Source organism: Engystomops pustulosus, chromosome 7 (assembly GCF_040894005.1).
Source record: "Engystomops pustulosus chromosome 7, aEngPut4.maternal, whole genome shotgun sequence".
Lineage (NCBI taxonomy): Eukaryota > Metazoa > Chordata > Amphibia > Anura > Leptodactylidae > Engystomops > Engystomops pustulosus.
In genome coordinates this window covers 126,914,548-126,932,417 of record NC_092417.1, presented here as the reverse complement: position 1 = coordinate 126,932,417, position 17,870 = coordinate 126,914,548, and the positions used below count along the sequence as shown (strand labels likewise).

Here is a 17,870-nt window from a genome sequence, read left to right as displayed (position 1 = left end):
ATGTCCCCTCACAGTTGTCTCTTTTCCAGAGTAAATAAATCTAGTTGTTTTAATATTTCCTCATAACCGAGACCCTCCATACCGCTTATTTTTGTGGCTCTTCTTTGAACATCCTTTTTATGGACCAGAGCCCAGAACTAGACAGAATATTCTAGCTGAGGCTGAACCAATGCCTTGTATAGTGGTAATATTACAGCACTATACCAAGAGTCCATACCACTTTAGATACATAACAAGATTTTGCATGCTATTATCTAATTTATGATCTAGTAGTACCCCCTGGTCCTTCTCAATAAGGGACTCTCCCAGATTTACTCCCTCCAAGGACATTTGTTGCCTGTGGAACATTAGCCCCCAGGTACAAAACCTTACATTTATCTACATTTGCCAAGTGGAAGACCAAACACTCAGCTTGTCCAAGTCACCCTGCAGACTAAGAACATCCTCCATAGACCGTATTACACTACACAGCTAGGGGTCATCTACAAAAATAGACAGGACAAAGTGCTATTAATTCCTACCTCTATATATATAAGACATATATTAAAATAGTAGTGGGACAAGCACAGAACCCTGGGGTACACCACTTATAACTGGTGACCACTCCGAGTAGGAATCATTGGATACCACAATTCTTTGGTTACGATCCTTCAGCCAGATTTCAATCCAATTGCAAATAGTTCCTGCCAAGCCAATAGACCTTATTTTACCCATCAGGCATCAGGGACAGTGTCAAATGCTTTTGCAAAGTCCAAGAACACAACATCCACAGCAGCTCCTCCATCCAGGCATCTGCTCACCTCTTCATAGAAGCAGATCAGGATATTCTGACAACTTCTATCCTTAGTAAACCCATGCTGGCTGTCACTTATAATACTATTTGATATTACATATTCCAATATATAGTCTTTTACTAACCCTTCCAATAATTTCCCCACAATGGAAGTGAAGCTTACAGGCCTGTAATTGCCTGGCGAAGTACTAGAGCCTTTTTACATTACAGAATCCCTGAAGATTTTAGACAGTGGTACAAATATCCTAGGCAAAAGAAACAAATGATTTCCTTTTAGTTATCAAGGGCATAAACTGGGAGACGAACTTTAAACTTGTGTGGAATACGGGTACGTAGGCTTTCTACATCTATGGACATGAGGTAGGCATACATGCAATTAGCAAGATTCTAAAGTGAGCCAGCAAGAGCAAATTGTTTAGGGACTTTGTTTGTGATGCACTTTGAATTATTTTGACACACAATGTATTACGGTTTTTAACCCTTTCAGGACCTGGTCCTTTTTTGTTTTTTCATTTTCATTTTTCACTCCCCATGATCAAAAATCCATAACTTTTTTATTTTTCCATGTCTAGAGCTGTGTGACAATTTGTTTTCTGCGTAACAAATTACACTTCATAGAGATGGTATTTATTATTCCATGCCGTGTACCGGGAAAAAAATTCCAAATGCAGTGAAATTGGTAAAAAATGCATTTGTGCCGTTTTCTTGTGGGCTTGGATCTTACGGATTTCACTGTGCACCCCAAATGACATGTCTACTTTATTCTTTGGGTCGGTGCGATTACGGGGATACCAAATTTATATAAGTTTTATAATGTTTTCATACATTTAAAAAAATTAAAACCTCCTGTACAATAATTTTTGGGGGGATTTTGCCATCTTCTGGCGCTAATAACTTTTTTATACTTTGGTGTACAGAGCTATGGGTGGTGTCGTTTTTTGTGGATTTTGATGACGTTTACAATGTTATCAATTTTAGGACTGTTCGACCTTGTGATCACTTGTTATAGAATTTTATTTTTTTTTTAAATGACAAAAAAGGGCCATTTTCGACTTTGGGCAAGATTTTCCGTTACGGGATTAAACGCAGTGAAAAACCGTTAGCATATTTTGATAGATCGGGCATTTTCGGACGCAGTGATACCTTACGTGCTTATGATTTTTACGGTTTATATATATATCAGTTCTAGGGAAAGGGGGGTGATTTGAGTTTTTAGGGTTTTTTTATTATATTTTTTTTTTTTACTTTTTTTTGTTTTTATTTTTACTATTTTTCAGACTCCCTAGGGTACTTTAACCCTAGGTTGTCTGTACGATCCTATCATATACTGCCATACTACAGTATGGCAGTATATGTGTATTTTACTACTCATACATTACAATGTGCTGATAGCACATTGTAATGCATGGGTTAACCCGAAGTAGCCTCGGGTCTTCATGAGACCCGAAGCTACCATGGCGACGGTTCGCCGCTCCCCGATGACGTCACGGGGAGCGGCGATCCTCGAAAAGATGGCGGCGCAGGTGGTGAAGCTATGTGGACCCCGGTCTCTTGTACCTCTTTCTGGCCTTACTATAGGATCTGTAAATTTTTTCTTATTTTCACTGGATGACATTCATTGTATAGATAGGAGAGGATGAGTTGTTTGTTGGAATGGCACAGGAGCTAAACATGGTGAACAGTACAAATTTGTTCTTCAAACACAAAATAGGTGGTAGGACTTGGGAATTCCTTGATGTGTTATGGATGTGAAAGGGGAAGTAATCACAAGTACAGTGTTCAGAAAACCAATGGCAAGGAATGCACTCCTCCACTATACCAGTTATCACCATTATATTAAACAGGTCTTATTGTATTTATAAAATAATACAGATAATGGGTAACGAATACAGGCAGAGAACTTTAAAGTGCCCCTAGCAAAAAGAGGTTACCCACCCTCAAGTGAAGAAACATTCGATAGCGCATAAGAAAAGATAGAAATGCAAAAGTAGAGTTTAACCCCTTCCAAATATTAGTACCATAATAGTACGTCAAGACGGGAAGTGACTTAACGAAGTGTGCCATACTAACGTTCGGAGCCGGCACCGGACAGAATGGGTGTTAACTGCATATCGCAGGTGACACCCGTCTGTATCACCAGCAACCGGAGGTTCCTCCGAACGGGGGTGTTAACCCCTACATGCCCCAAGGCCCTAATGGCATGGATGATGAGATATCACCGTAATTGTAGTGATGTGTAGAATAAAGATAATATTTTTATGTTGCAGTGAACGCCACCCCCCCCCCAAAAAATGATGAAAATCCTTAACAAGAATTGATGATTTTATTTTCCTCCACACTTAATAAAATCTTATCAATAAGCTAAATCCCCACTAATAATTTTTTATTATTTACAGTGCATCTCGTTTTGCAAAAAATAAGCCCTTGTTTGTCCAAATTACCTAAGATATAAAAGATTGTATAGCCTATAAACCCCTTTTCAGCGCACACTGTAAAAGAACGGTAGGGTGGTAAGTGACTTGCCAACACGGTTCAGACACAGTGATCAGGAAAGGTGTAGGCTGTTAATGATGGCCAACCATCCTGCCCCGTGGACCAGAGGTGTTTCGCTGCCCTCGCCAATTCATGATCGCTGCTATTGGCTCATCAATGCAGACCAACCAATAGCAGCAATTTTACTTATGACGTCAGTAATACCGAACGGTCTGTAGACACGGTGATTGAGGCAAGGTTGCGGATGTTCCTGACAGCCATGAATTTTGCCTTGCGGTCCAGAGGGGTTTCACTGTCCCCTTCTGTTCATGTTGGCCACTATTGGCTGGTCGATCTGGAACAATATTCGTCACAATGGGCATTACTGAGGATAATGAGAGCAACACACGGTGACAATTGTTGCTGTCTAGGACAGCACCAATCATGAGTGGTAGGGGCCATGTCTGGTGCCATCATGCCATCTCTCCGGGAGCTCTGATTGACTGATCTGTTCAACCCACTGCTGGATAAGTTACTCAACCATCAGAACATGGTGTTGGTCAAATATAAGGACATGTCCTTGAGCTGACCACAATTCATGGGAACTCTAGAACCCTTACCTCCACGGCCTGAACTTTTAAACTGTATGTTTAAAATGCTAATTTCACCACTTGTATTACACTACACCACATATTACACCATGCTAAATTCTTCAAGGGGTGAGCATTCAACAATGAGGCTCACTTTTTGTGTTTTCCTCTGTTTTATACCACTAGGGCTCTCCAAATGCAATAATAGGGTTACATATTTTTTGGGGTTATTTCCTCTGTGATCTCTTGTGGCTATAAAAAATTCTGGGGTAAAAATGACCTTTATAGGAAATTTTTCACCTTTTTCCTTTTTGGGGCCTAATTGAATCAAACACCTGTAGAAGCAAATACACACATTACACCTTGCTAAATTCTCCAAGGGTGTACTTTCCAAAATGGAGTTTCGTGTTGGGGCTTTCCTCTGTTTTGGTAGCACTAGGGCTCTCTAAATGCATCCTGACACATGAAAACTTTTTCAGCCATATTTGTCCTCCAAAAACACCACTGGCAGCTCATGCGTGACACCTGCCGTTTGCTCAGGCCCTTTGAAGAGGCCATGTTATTTGTCAGTCACCAGGACTGCGGGATGAATAACGACATTCCACTGCTTCATGTCCTGGAACTCATGCTGCAAAATCTGTCTGGTCAGGGCACTGGAGAAGTGGAGACTACATCTCATGGCCACATGAGTCCGGTGGGGGCTGAACTGGAGGAGGATGAGGGGGAGGACATTATAGCACAAGCAGAGTCTGGTGAAATCAGTGGTTTTTCCACTCAGGTGAGTGGAAGTGAAAGAGAGGAGGAGCAGGAGCATCCGGAGGAGGTAGAAGACGAGGCAGAAGACCCAGAAGCCCCGTGGCAGTATACTGTGGAGATGGAGGCCGGGAGTCCCTCAGAGTCACTTGCACAGATGGCCCACAGCATGCTACTTTGTCTAACTAGTGACAGCCGAATAGTCAACATCCGCCATAGGGATGACTTTTGGCTCTCCACCCTCTTGGACCCTCGCTACCGGACAAAAAATGGGTGACTTTTTTCCAGCTGCTGAGAGGGAGAAACAACTGACATACTATAGAGAAATACTGTGCACAGAGTTGGCCGCTGCCTATGTGCGACATTGTCCATCCTCTGTCAGGTCTGACCGGGGGATTCCTGGCAGTCATCACTTGCGTACTACTGCCACGGCTGCTGTTTGGAGCTGGGGGATAGGAGCAGCAGCTTAAGTCTGAGTTTCTTATTGAACAACTTCCTTCACCCGCCAAGTGAGCAGGGTAGCCGCCACCAGCAGCAGGACATGGAGCAGATCCTGCGCCAGCAGGTGGTGGCCTACTTGGACAGCACTTTACCACCTCAGGTAGAGGATCCCATGGACCACTGGGCAGCCAAACTTGATGCATGGCCGCAACTTGCATAATTTCCAGTAGAGAAGCTGTCCTGCCTGGCTAGTAGTGTGGCATCAGAGCGGGTGTTCAATGCGTCGGGGACCATCGTTACCCCAAGGAGAACCCACTTGTCCACCCGTAATGTGGATAGACTGACCTTTGTCAAGATGAAATCCTGGCCGATCCCAGTCTGATTCAACTCGCCAATGCCTAATGCATAAGAATAGATCAGCCATGATGCCTCCTCCACACGTTGAGAAAGGAGTTGGGGTTCAAACTACCTGCCTCAGCCACTATTCTGATGCTGCCACCCGCCTGATGCCACACATCTGCTGCCAGTTGCACCATCTGCCTCCTACCATCTTTACCAGGGACTGGTATTGTCCACCACCACACTATATCATGGTGCCACTCTGCAGGCTCCTGCTGCTGCTGACGACTCCACCTCCACACTATATCATTGTGCCACCCTGCGGGCTCCTGCTGCTGCTTCTGATGTCACCTTCACACTATATCAATGTGCCACTCTGTGGCCTACCATGTTGCCGCCACTTCCACACCTCTGACCTCATGCTGCTGCTGCTGCTGGAGCCACCTTTGGAGTTCTTTTTTGTGAAAGGCGTGATATTTTCTGGAAAACTGTAATGTATTATGGATGTGGCGTCTCTAATCTACAAATTAAAATGGAAAATTTCAACTTCTAATGCATTTCAAACTTCGTCATTGTGCCACAATGTGGCCTCCTCTGCTGTTGGCTATATGGGCTCCTGCTGACGCCACCTCCAGACACTGTCATTGTGCCACCCTGCGGGCTCCTGCTGCTACTGATGCCACCTATACACTATATCATTGTGCCACTCTGTGGCCTACCATGTTGCCACCACCTCCACACCTCTGACCTCATGCTGCTGGTGCCACCTTTGGAGTTTTTTTTTTTGTCAAAGGCCTGATTTTTTTCAGGAAAACTATAACGTATAATGGGTGTGGCGTCTCCAATCTGCTGCTGCTACCTCTAAACTATATCATTGTGCCACTTTGTGCCCTCCTGTTGCTGCTGATGCCGCCACCTCCACACTCTGTCATTGGACCACTCTGTGGCTTTCCGTGTTGCTGCCACCTGTGGGCTCCTGCTTCTGCCGCCACCTTCACACTTATCATTGTGCCACTTTGTGGCCTACCATGTTTCCACCACCTCCATAATTTGTCTTTGTGCCACTCTGAAGCCTACTCATGCTGCTGCCAACTGACCGCTGTCTGCCTGGAACACCCTATGATTTCCATAATGCTGTTTTCACCCTCCACCACTCTATGTTGTTGCCAGTGTTTTGTTTTCCCCTTCATTTCATCTGCCAGAAGGATGAAAAGCTTCAGGATTGATAGCCAAAAGCAGGAGTGGATACAGAACACACAGGACATGCAAGTATCCCATTTGCTGCTCATCTCTGGATCATATCTTGGATCAACTCCTGTTTGTTTTTGGCTTTAGCAATAATGATGGATTATTGACCGATTGAAAGAGGACAGCGACGCCTGAAAAGAAGGGCAAAATGATCAGTGACGTCAATGCAAAATTACTGCCAACACCCTCTCCACTCTTTAGGGGGGTTTCTACATGTATCCGCCTTTAACAGAACAGGTTCTGTTGTAATCTATGGAATCATCTGAAGTAAAAATAGTGCACTCTTTGAAGTTATAGTGGGATTTTGGCCCTCAGCTCGGTCTTTTCGAGCTGGCACAGAGGTTTACCTTGTCAGGCTGCGTTTCTGCTTTGCTTATTTGCTTATTTAAGTTGGCCTCTATAAGTGCACATGGAAGTGAAGAGTGAAGCGATTCTAAGAGTGGCAGCTGTCTTATGCAAGTCATACTAAAACACAGCATTGTTTGAAGACCAAACCATGCTCCCTATGCATATTTAAGCATGGCACAACGTTCTACAACATCCTACAGGCTCTCTGCAGCCAGGAAATACCTGTTTTTTTAACGCGATTCATCAAGATTCAAACCAAATCAAAATTTTTACGAAAAATTCGGCGAATCGGGACAAACCGAATTTTATCAATTTCGCCCATCTCTACACCTAAAGTTATAACATGCTAAAAAAAAAAAAGGATGTTTGAAAAAGGATGCCAAGTTAAAGCAGACATATGGTAAATTGCAATTTAATAAATACTAAACATATTGCTTAAATTTCTCAACAAACATGAAGTTCAATGTACACACAAGCACACACACTCTCTCTCTCTCTCCCATTCTCTCCTCCCTCAACCTACAACAAACATACTGACCAGATTGATAAAAATACATCCATCATATTCTTCTGAACATAATTTTTCATATTGTAACATTGTTATTGTTTGCCTAATCCAACTTTTCAAGGTTGGTGGTTTACTACTTCTCCAGTTACTCCTGATACGCTTCCGTGCCCAATACAATAATTTATCGATAGCTATTTTCTTATTTACTTTACATAGATAGTCATCAAGCCCCAAGACACAAATTAGAGGATTCCTATCAATACGTACTTCGTACACCTGTTTGATTTTTAGTAGATCTGTATCCCAATATTTCTGTATTTCTATACAGCTCCAATACCCCTGGACGAGGTCCGCAACACTATTTCCACAGTTAATACAAGAAGAATTTCTATCCTTATACATTTTAGCCAATAACAATTTTAATTTTACCACCAAAAACTGGGAAACCTATTGACTCGAGTATAAGCCGAAGGTGGGAAATGCATTGGTCACAGCCTCCTGCAGTATGCAGCCCGCCCAGCCTGCCCCCTGCAGTATGCAGCCCGCCCAGCCTGCCCCCTGCAGTATGCAGCCCGCCCAGCCTGCCCCCTGCAGTATGCAGCCCGCCCAGCCTGCCCCCTGCAGTATGCAGCCCGCCCAGCCTGCCCCCTGCAGTATGCAGCCAGCCCAGCCTGCCCCCTGCAGTATGCAGCCAGCCCAGCCTGCCCCCTGCAGTATGCAGCCAGCCCAGCCTGCCCCCTGCAGTATGCAGCCAGCCCAGCCTGCCCCCTGCAGTATGCAGCCAGCCCAGCCTGCCCCCTGCAGTATGCAGCCAGCCCAGCCTGCCCCCTGCAGTATGCAGCCAGCCCAGCCTGCCCCCTGCAGTATGCAGCCAGCCCAGCCTGCCCCCTGCAGTATGCAGCCAGCCCAGCCTGCCCCCTGCAGTATGCAGCCAGCCCAGCGAGCTCCTCTTCTGTCTTCGGTCTTCTCTGCAGCAGGCCAGCATGCACCAGCAGGCATACAGTAGGATGCGCCGGCCAGGAAGATAACATGGCCGTGTCCCTGCCTGCTGTACAGAAGACGGAAGCCAGAAGAGGAGCCACGGGAAAGCCAGAAGAGGAGCCGGGGGGGGAAAGCCAAAAGAGGAGCCGGGGGGAAAGCCAGAAGAGGAGCCGGGGGGGGAAGGCCAGAAGAGGAGCCGGGGGGGGGGAAGGCCAGAAGAGGAGCCGGGGGGGAAGGCCAGAAGAGGAGCCGGGGGGAAAGCCAGAAGAGGAGCCGGGGGGAAAGCCAGAAGAGGAGCCGGGGGGAAAGCCAGAAGAGGAGCCGGGGGGAAAGCCAGAAGAGGAGCCGGGGGGAAAGCCAGAAGAGGAGCCGGGGGGAAAGCCAGAAGAGGAGCCGGGGGGAAAGCCAGAAGAGGAGCCGGGGGGAAAGCCAGAAGAGGAGCCGCGGGGAAAGCCAGAAGAGGAGCCGCGGGGAAAGCCAGAAGAGGAGCCGCGGGGAAAGCCAGAAGAAGAGCCACGCCGAAGACAGAAGAAGAGCCACGCCGAAGACAGAAGAAGAGCCACGCCGAAGACAGAAGAAGAGCCACGCCGAAGACAGAAGAAGAGCCACGCCGAAGACAGAAGAAGAGCCACGCCGAAGACAGAAGAAGAGCCACACCGAAGACAGAAGAAGAGCCACACCGAAGACAGAAGAAGAGCCACACCGAAGACAGAAGAAGAGCCACACCGAAGACAGAAGAAGAGCCACACCGAAGACAGAAGAAGAGCCACACCGAAGACAGAAGAAGAGCCACACCGAAAACAGAAGAGGAGCCGCGCCAAAGACATTTGGAAAATCTGCATAGCATAGGCTAGTGGAGCCTGTCAACAGCTAAAGATGACATTCCTGGTGAAAGGTTCCCTTTAAGTTTTGGCTTCAAAGACACATAAATAAACGTAAAACCCCATAAATTACCCCATTATAGAAACTACACCCCTCAACGTACGTAAAACAACTTTTATGAAGTTTGTTAACCCTTTAATTGGTTTACAGGGGTTAAAACAAAATCGGATACAATTTTGAAAGTACATTTTTTTTTGCTAAATTAATGTGTTTTTTAAACAATGTACAAATTCTCAGTGGATAAAATATCAAAATGCTCCACAAAATTTGATACCCAATCCATCCCGCGTATAACAATACACCCTTATGTGGTGGTAACCTGCTGTATGGGCAAACGCCAAGGCATAGAAGGGAAGCTGCGCCATTCAGAGCAGATTATGCATTGTCACTTTTTATTGGCTATACAATCTTTATTTTTTGGGCAATTTGGACATGTAAGGGCTTATTTTTTGCGACATGGGAAGCACTTAATAAATACTTCATTTTAATGGGTCATTAGCTTATTGATGAGATTTTATTAACTCGGATGTATGGGTGAAAAGAAAATTGTCAATTTTGGTTTCCTTTCTTTTTGTATTTTTTGGGGGTCATATACCCTACAGTATAAAATACTATATTATATTTATTCTACAGGTCACTATGATTACGGGATTCCCACATTTATATAGTTTTTCATTTATTTTTACAATTTTACTGGAAATAAAACTCATATAGAGAAAATCTCATTTGTTTTTGCATCGCCATCTTTTCGGAGACGTAACTTTAATATTTTTTGGTTGACAGAGCTTTAGCTTTAGGGCTTATTTTTTTACGCGTTGAGTTGTCCTTTCAATTGGTACCAATTTGGCGCACATAACTTTTTTTGATCACTTTTTAGAACATTTTTGTGAAGAGATTTTATGAAAAATGTACATTTTTGGCGAGTTTTACATGTTTTTTTTTAATGGCGTTCACCGAGCGGGCCCAATAATGTTTCTGAGTTATTGGACGGATTGTTACGGACGCGGTGATTCCAAATATGTGGGGTTTTTTGACGATTTTGCTTTTTTTTTTACTTTATTACATGTGTATAGGGAATGTTTGTGTTTAGGGGACTAACTAATTAATTCTTTTTATTAAAAAATGTTTTTAATTCAATGTTTTTAACGGTTTTTATTCACTTTTTAAAAAAAATTTTTTTATTTATTTTTATTTTTTAGTACAAACATTTACTCCACACATATGGCTCGCAGGCCATTCATTACATAAAACTCGGCAGTGCCGTAGTATTTGTATTTGTCTCGCAGGTCAAATGAGCAACCAAAGTATACTACATATTGATTTATCAAGTTTGAAAACACGATATTTATCACTTTGAACATCTTTACATTAATCCCTCAAACTCGATATTTAAACTTGTCTATCCAATTTCTTAACTTCTCCATACACATATGAGAGGTGCGCACCCGTATAGGGGTCTCCCAGACCTCAACCTTCGGTAGTAACTGAGTTCTTCAGTCTCCTAAGCAGGTATCCCCCAGTTCCTGAGTGTGCCCCTTAATTGTGCCATCAAATACCATTGAGTGAGTGTGAATGGCTGAAAAATACTATCTCGTTCCCATGGGGAGACATGATGTGCCAGGAACCCCTTCCATCTCTTAAAAAGCTTCCCCATCAATTTGGATTTGGCCTTTTCTGCTTTTAACCGTTCCAAGTAGAAGAGTTGGGTCATTTGATCCCGAACTGTGGATACCGGGGGGACCCATGGCTCCAGCCAGTGCTGCAGGAGGCATCTCTTTGCTACCAAGCTGACTACATGAAATAGTTTTGGCAACTCTCCTGACGTGGGTTGCCCTATGCATTATGCGGAACTGGGTGTCCCTCCACCTTTCACTAATTACATTGTTCCTAAGCGCCTGCCACCCCTTAAGGATTCTTTCCCCTATGCCTTCCACCCGAAGCTGTCTGCCCCAACTGGTGAAAGAGAGTTCTTTAGCTCCCAGACGCTTTCTGATGTATCGATATAGTATGGATATGCCTCCCGTTTGCATGGGGAATTTCAGAATCCGGTCAAAGTCATTTTTTGTTCCTTCTAGTGTCATGTCTCAGATCCTGTTCAGGCAGAAATTCATCACCTGTGCAAATTGCATTGTCTGATCGCCCGTCAGGTCATATTTGTGTATCACTTCCTCCTTTGTCATCCATCTGTGCTCCTGCATATGCAGTAGGTCTTTAACTGTATGAATCCCCTTCTCCCTCCATGCTACAAATAACCTACTCTGACAGCCCTGCGGGAAGGCCGGATGGTTCCATAAGGGCAAGTATTTTGAAATCATCCATCGGAGATGAAAAATTTTCCTTACCGCCTTCCAAGCCGCTATTGTGTCCCTCAGAATGGTCGAGGATTTGATCTCCGGTGGTAGGGAACTTATCTGGACATGTAATAAGGTACGGGGATCCCATGGGGAACAGTATTCCGATTCCAGTTTCGTGTCTGAGTAGTAATTACTGTCTTTTAGCCAGACCAGTACGTGTCATGTTAGACAAGCTAGATTGTAGCATCCAATATCGGGCATGTTCATTCCCCCCTGGTCCTTTGTCATAGTCAGTTTTGAAAACCCGATGCGAGGTCGTTTCCCCCGCCACAGGAAGTGTGATATTTCCTTGTTAAGGCTCATGATGTCTGTGTCTCAGTAAATGCGGGATTGTTTGCATGGGGTATAGCAACTTGGAGATACTCACAACGTCTGCCATTGCCGCAGTTCCTGTTATATTTTGTTAAAGAGAGGGGGGTGGTTTAGGCGATATATAGAATCTGGGGTCTTGCCTATTTTTATCCTTAAGTAATTAATCCAGGAGGGAGCGAGCGGTATTTCTCCTATCCTAGTTGCCTGTGTTCCTTGTTGGTGTGAACCCCCTAGAAAGAGGACCTCACATTTTTCCCTGTTTAAGCGGTACCCCGAGATCTCTGCATATTCATTGAATACCTGTAAAAGTGCCGGTAACTGTGATTGTGGATACGCCATGAACAGGACAATGTCGTCCGCAAAAAAAGCCGCCCTCAATGAGGAGTTACCTACTCTTATTCCTTCGAAAAGTTGTGTCTCGGTCAATAACCGTGCCATCGGTTCCAGGGCTATATTGAAATGGAGCGGGGAGAGGGGGCACCCCTGACGTGTACCCTTTTGTAGTGGGAAGGGCTTCGATAAAAAGCCTGGAGTGTGTATCCTTGCCCACGCATTCCGGTATAGTGTTCCCAAGCTCCCTCAAAGCCCATTACGTCCAGCACCTGCCCTAGCCACTCCCAATGCACGTTATCAAATGCCTTTTCTGCATCTAGAGTGACCAGGGCAGGCGCCCTCGACCCCTGAGGTAGTCTGGAAGACACATCCAGGGTCATTAGAACTCTACGAACATTTGTGACCGCCGAGCGTTCCTGAGTAAATCCCGCCTGGTATGGTGTTAGTAGTGCGGGTAGCATCGTAACTGGGCAGTTACCTTGGGCAGTTTTACTCGTTGGAGGAATCCTTCCCCCCGTCGTTCTCCCCCTAGTGTGTCAACATACAGCGCGGAATAATAGTCTCCCAAAATGGAAGTAATCTTTGCCGGGTCCGCGTGTACTGTTCCTCCACTATCTTTGAGTTTCAGTATGTGAGACCCCGGTTTTCAGCCCTTAGCCAGGTTCGCTAGCAGTTTTCCGGACTTATCCCCAAATTTGTGCAGATCTAGCTGCAGCTGGGACCTGACGAAACTCTCCTTCCTTTCTGCCCATATTGTGTAATCCCTTTGTGGCTGGGACCATGCCTCCTTGTTATTCTCCGTTGCGTTTCCCAAGAAAGCCGTATATGCTTTGCGCACCGCTTCACTTGTTTTCCTGTATTGTTCTGCTGTTTTTTTTTTTTTAATGCTTTGACATAGTCCATAATGCGACCCCCAAGATACATTTTGCCTGACTCACAATATAGTAAAGAGTCAGTCGCGTGCACCCCATTTCCCTCTATGAACTCCAGCCACCACCCCTTCATTAAAACTATGAAGCTTTCATCTTGCGCTAAAAACGTCGGGAATCGCCAAAGGTAATCCGTGCCTTTGGGACACACATCCGCTAGATCTAATGTCACTGGGGATTGATCGGAAATTACCATGTTTTCCAACTGAGTTGCCTGGACCCTCCTTAGCAGACTAGCCGAGACAAAGAAATAGTCTATTCTAGACCATGAGTTGTGAGAGTGAGAATACTCCCTATCCTGGGGGTGTTGCAGTCTCCAAATATCTTCCAGAGCCACCGCCTGTTGTAATCTAGAAAGTGGGGTTGATCTCTCCACTCAATCTCTCCCCGGTCTCCACCCCTCTGTCACGATCTTCTTGTGCCTCCATTACATCGTTAAAAATCCCCTCCCACTATTTTCAAAGGTGTAGTGTCACCATTCAATGTGTCTCTAAGAGAGATGAAGAAAGATACCTGGTCTGCGTTTGGGGCGTATACACATGTAACACTAAGAACATCTGTAGCCATCTGAAGCTGTATCGTAACCCGTCTCCCCCCCTCGTCCCTTGACACCGCTGTTACCTTGTGTGCCAGGGATCTGTTGATCAAAATCAGGACCCCTGCCTTTCTGTCTACTGCAGGTGATCCATAAACCTCTCCAACCCACAGTTTGCACATTCTAGGAAAATCCAAATGGGTCTGCTGCAGTAGAGCCATGTCAGTTTTTAATCTTTTAAGATGACGAAGAACCATTACCCTCTTCTGTAGGGCTCTCAGCCCTTTCACATTCCACGACACCACTCTCATTTTAGTAAGAACCTTATGATAATTTTGCCTCTGTGGCTTAGTTGCGTGATGAGTCTCCCTCTTGCTTTAATGAGATTCCCCTCCTGTCAAAGGAGATTCACTTCCCCCCTCACCTGTGTATGGAATAACACTACAACGTATCAAACAATACAAACAATTTGAACCTAAGATCCAGTTGAATAATCACTCTATTATTTTCTCCCCAACTATGCTTTCAAGCCAAAGACTTCCTATTTATTCTGATGTCATGCATAGTTCCCCCCTCCTCCGCCTATGGTCGAGCTTTCTATGCTAATTTGAATTTCCCCAATGTGGGACTAATAAAGGATTATCTTATCTTATCTAACTTTCTTATGTCACTCTCACCTGGCTCCCGCTTTGCTCACCAGCTCCGCTGAGTCTTCTTCTAGCTAACCTTTCCTATGTTATATTGCTATTTATATATTTATCCCCCCCCCCTTTTTTTACCCCCCCTACCCCCTCTAAACTCTAAAATTGTCCATTGGAGGAGGAAGTAGTGAAGTCGGCTGTGGCTGCATCTGGGATTGGGAAGGCACCTGGTCTTGATGGCATTCCATTAGAGGCCTCTGATAAATTTTCTGAATTATTGGTTCCACATTTAACGAAGGTATATAAAAGGGCATTTGAGAGTGGTAGGCTTTCTTTCAGGGCAGTTCTCCCATTATGGCTATACTATAGTATAGTATACTATAGTATAGCCATAATTAGCCACTTTCTCGGCTTTGTCCTCCGGTACCTGATACAGACTCTCAATAGTCTCTTCTGGCTCGGCCTCTCTTAGGCCTCCCTTGCCCTTGTTCCGCTCTTCTCCGCGGCGTTATTGGAGATCCCTTGTTCCGATTCTTGTGAAACAACCCTAACCGCGGGGCCAGAAGTTTGACGTAATAGTACTGCATTTTGCGAGAACGCACCTCCCGCGATGCAGTACTATTACGTCAAATGTCGGGAAGAGGTTAAGGAGATCTGCCTATATGATTCCACTGCTATCAGGTTTTTACCTTCTTATAATATCAATATTATCAAGACCTCCCTCAGAGGATGGTAGCCTACCACTCTCAAATGCCCTTTTATATACCTTCGTTAAATGTGGAACCAATAATTCAGAAAATTTATCAGAGGCCTCTAATGGAATGCCATCAAGACCAGGTGCCTTCCCAATCCCAGATGCAGCCACAGCCGACTTCACTACTTCCTCCTCCAATGGACAATTTTAGCCAAGCCCTTTTCACCTCATCCAACCTACTCTGGCCTGAAGCCACAAGAAACTCCTGTATTGCTGAGTCACCAGTTGTCCCAGCTGCTGCATAAACTTCCGAAAAATTATCATAAAAGATCCCTTGAATTCTTTCTATCCCCATTACTAACTTGCCCTCCTCATCTAATACTGACCTTATGAAATTACGGTCTTGCTGACTCCTAATGACATTCGCCATTTTCTTCCTTTGAATTTCAACCTCAACCAAGTTCTGGTAACGACACAGCCACTGATCATATTGGGCCATTTATATCATATACATTTCATAATTATCCACTGCTTTTTGGCACTCCTTTAACCCTCCTTGTCCCTGCCACTTAATGGCCTCTTGTTCGGCCAGCTTTATTTGTTCCTTAAGTGCCTTTGAGTTACGTTTTTTTTTTTTTTTTTTTAACAAAAACACATATTTCCTTAAAGACCCCAGAAAAAAAGGCTTTAGGGGCATTCCTTGTTTCCAACTCCACCATTTCATCGTTATCCATTGAGTGCATAGTAATAAATTCCCGCAATCTATCCCTCGCACTTTCCATGGAACCCAAAATTTGAAACCACCCATGCTTAACCCTAGATAATCCATTCTGGTGCACCCTTAAAATAATCACATATCACTAACAATGATGCATGATATGACATACCTTTTGCTTAATAACAAATTTTGTGAATCAAGGCCAAACTCGACCTGTTACCAAAACAAAAATCAATATGTGAAACACTTTGAAAAACATGAAAATTCCTGTTTATCCGGATGACATTCCCGCAAGATATTCAGCCAACCAAATTAATTTAATAACATAGCAAATTTATTTACACCGTGACCACCCCTCTCCCAAAATCTACCAGATTTATCAAGTCTTGGTTCCAAAATATTAAAATCACCCAGTATGAACCATAGTGGATCTTGCTTGTCCAGTAAAAAGTTGTGAATTTTATATAGAATCCGAATTGCATGGAGGAGGAACATAAATCGAAACTATAATAATCATCTTATCATACAATGACCCATGAATTATGACTAAATCTATCTTCCTCATCTATCAATGTTTTCCTCACTACAAGGAGGATATTTTTATGCACCAATATAGATACACCTCTGGAATGGGAGCCACACTTATCCATCCCTTCCTTAATACCGGTTAGTGATATATTCCTCTACTGCGGCCATCTTGACCAAGAGAACCAAACAGATGCCATTTTAGGTCTGGCCTGGGGGAGGGGTATGTTGCACACCCAGAAGCTATAGGGTTAAATATCTTAATTCAGCTATTTTTCTTATTTAAAATGTTGTTTGCCTCTCACATTCTCTCAGAAAAGAAAGAGGGGAGGGGGATTTTTAGGAGAAAGAAAAAGTTGAGTGTAATAAAAATTAACTTTTATTAATTTATTAAAATCTATGCGGGTGAGTACCGCTACTGCATCTGGAAGAAGCCGGGGAGACTCGGCGAAACACGTGTCGGCACACAATCTATGCCCGCAGCCACAACCTAGGGAAAGATTACTATAGGGACAGATGCAGTAGCGGAACTCACCCGAACTGGGACCGCTGTATAGGAACAAACTAGGACCTAATTGTTAGTCTCGGCATCGTGCATGCACGTATCCTGAGACTAGACAAGCTGTGATAGTTAGAGGAGACGCGGTTTATTAACAGGACACAATTTATTAACCTTTTCGTAGAAAATATTAGAGGGGCGGGTGTTGTGCATTTAAACTAACCCTATAGCATCTAAGCACCTTATCTCCTTTCCTTCACGCCCTCTGAAGCTTTCTCTGTTTTTATATACATGACAGGGATTTTTTTAAATAAAGAGTGTGATTTGAGTGCAGCTGAAGGCCATGTCTGCGTCTTGGGTTTGTTCTCTCCTCCCTGGTACAGGGAGCCATGAAAGATTTAATTTGAAAGTCACCATGCAATGGGAAAGGGGGGGTTGAGCCCCAGATAAAAACCTCTAACAATACCATTGCAGTGTTGCGTGTTAAATGAATTTCTTGTCAACAAATAATTGCTGGGAAAATTTTTTTTAATAAATTAAAAACCGCAATTCACTTTAACTTGTTTTAGCGTCTTGCATTCAGACCTATCTATCCTTTTTGGTTGCCTTTCTTTTCACAGAGAAGTGAAGGAGAAAGGGAGAGAGAAAAAAAAAAACTCCAATGAGAACCCCCCCCTCCCCCGACAACATTCCTACCAGTGTAGATCCTTACCCAGCATAATCCTCTAGGCAGGAATTATGCCTAGAGGATTATGGAATATAATTTTTGACATCCCGTACTTGGATAGATACTCCACTAATGGCTTCAAAACATTGTTTAATTTGGGACAAAATGTCCCCCAATGACAGAGGGACCTGGTATATCAAGCTCCCCGGAATCTTCCAGCTCAGACTTATTAAGATACTTATCCATTTTATTTGTCTTATCCGAGTTTTTGACAGGCGGAGAACATGCACCTATTGACAGTCTACCTT

At 44.2% G+C, this 17,870-nt stretch overlaps 1 protein-coding gene across 7 annotated transcripts in view; it reads right to left on the bottom strand.

Annotated features, from left to right (window-relative positions):
- SLC12A4 (solute carrier family 12 member 4) overlaps positions 1-17,870 on the bottom strand; it is a 743,054-nt gene that overhangs the window by 619,267 nt on the left and 105,917 nt on the right. The window contains exon 1 of one of the 7 annotated variants that reach the window (XM_072117774.1): positions 16,041-16,084. The exons of the other annotated variants lie outside the window; for them this stretch is intronic. The gene's annotated coding sequence lies outside the window, so the exon portion shown is untranslated. Of the gene's footprint in view, positions 1-16,040; positions 16,085-17,870 lie in introns of those variants that run through there. 7 annotated transcript variants of the gene reach the window in all.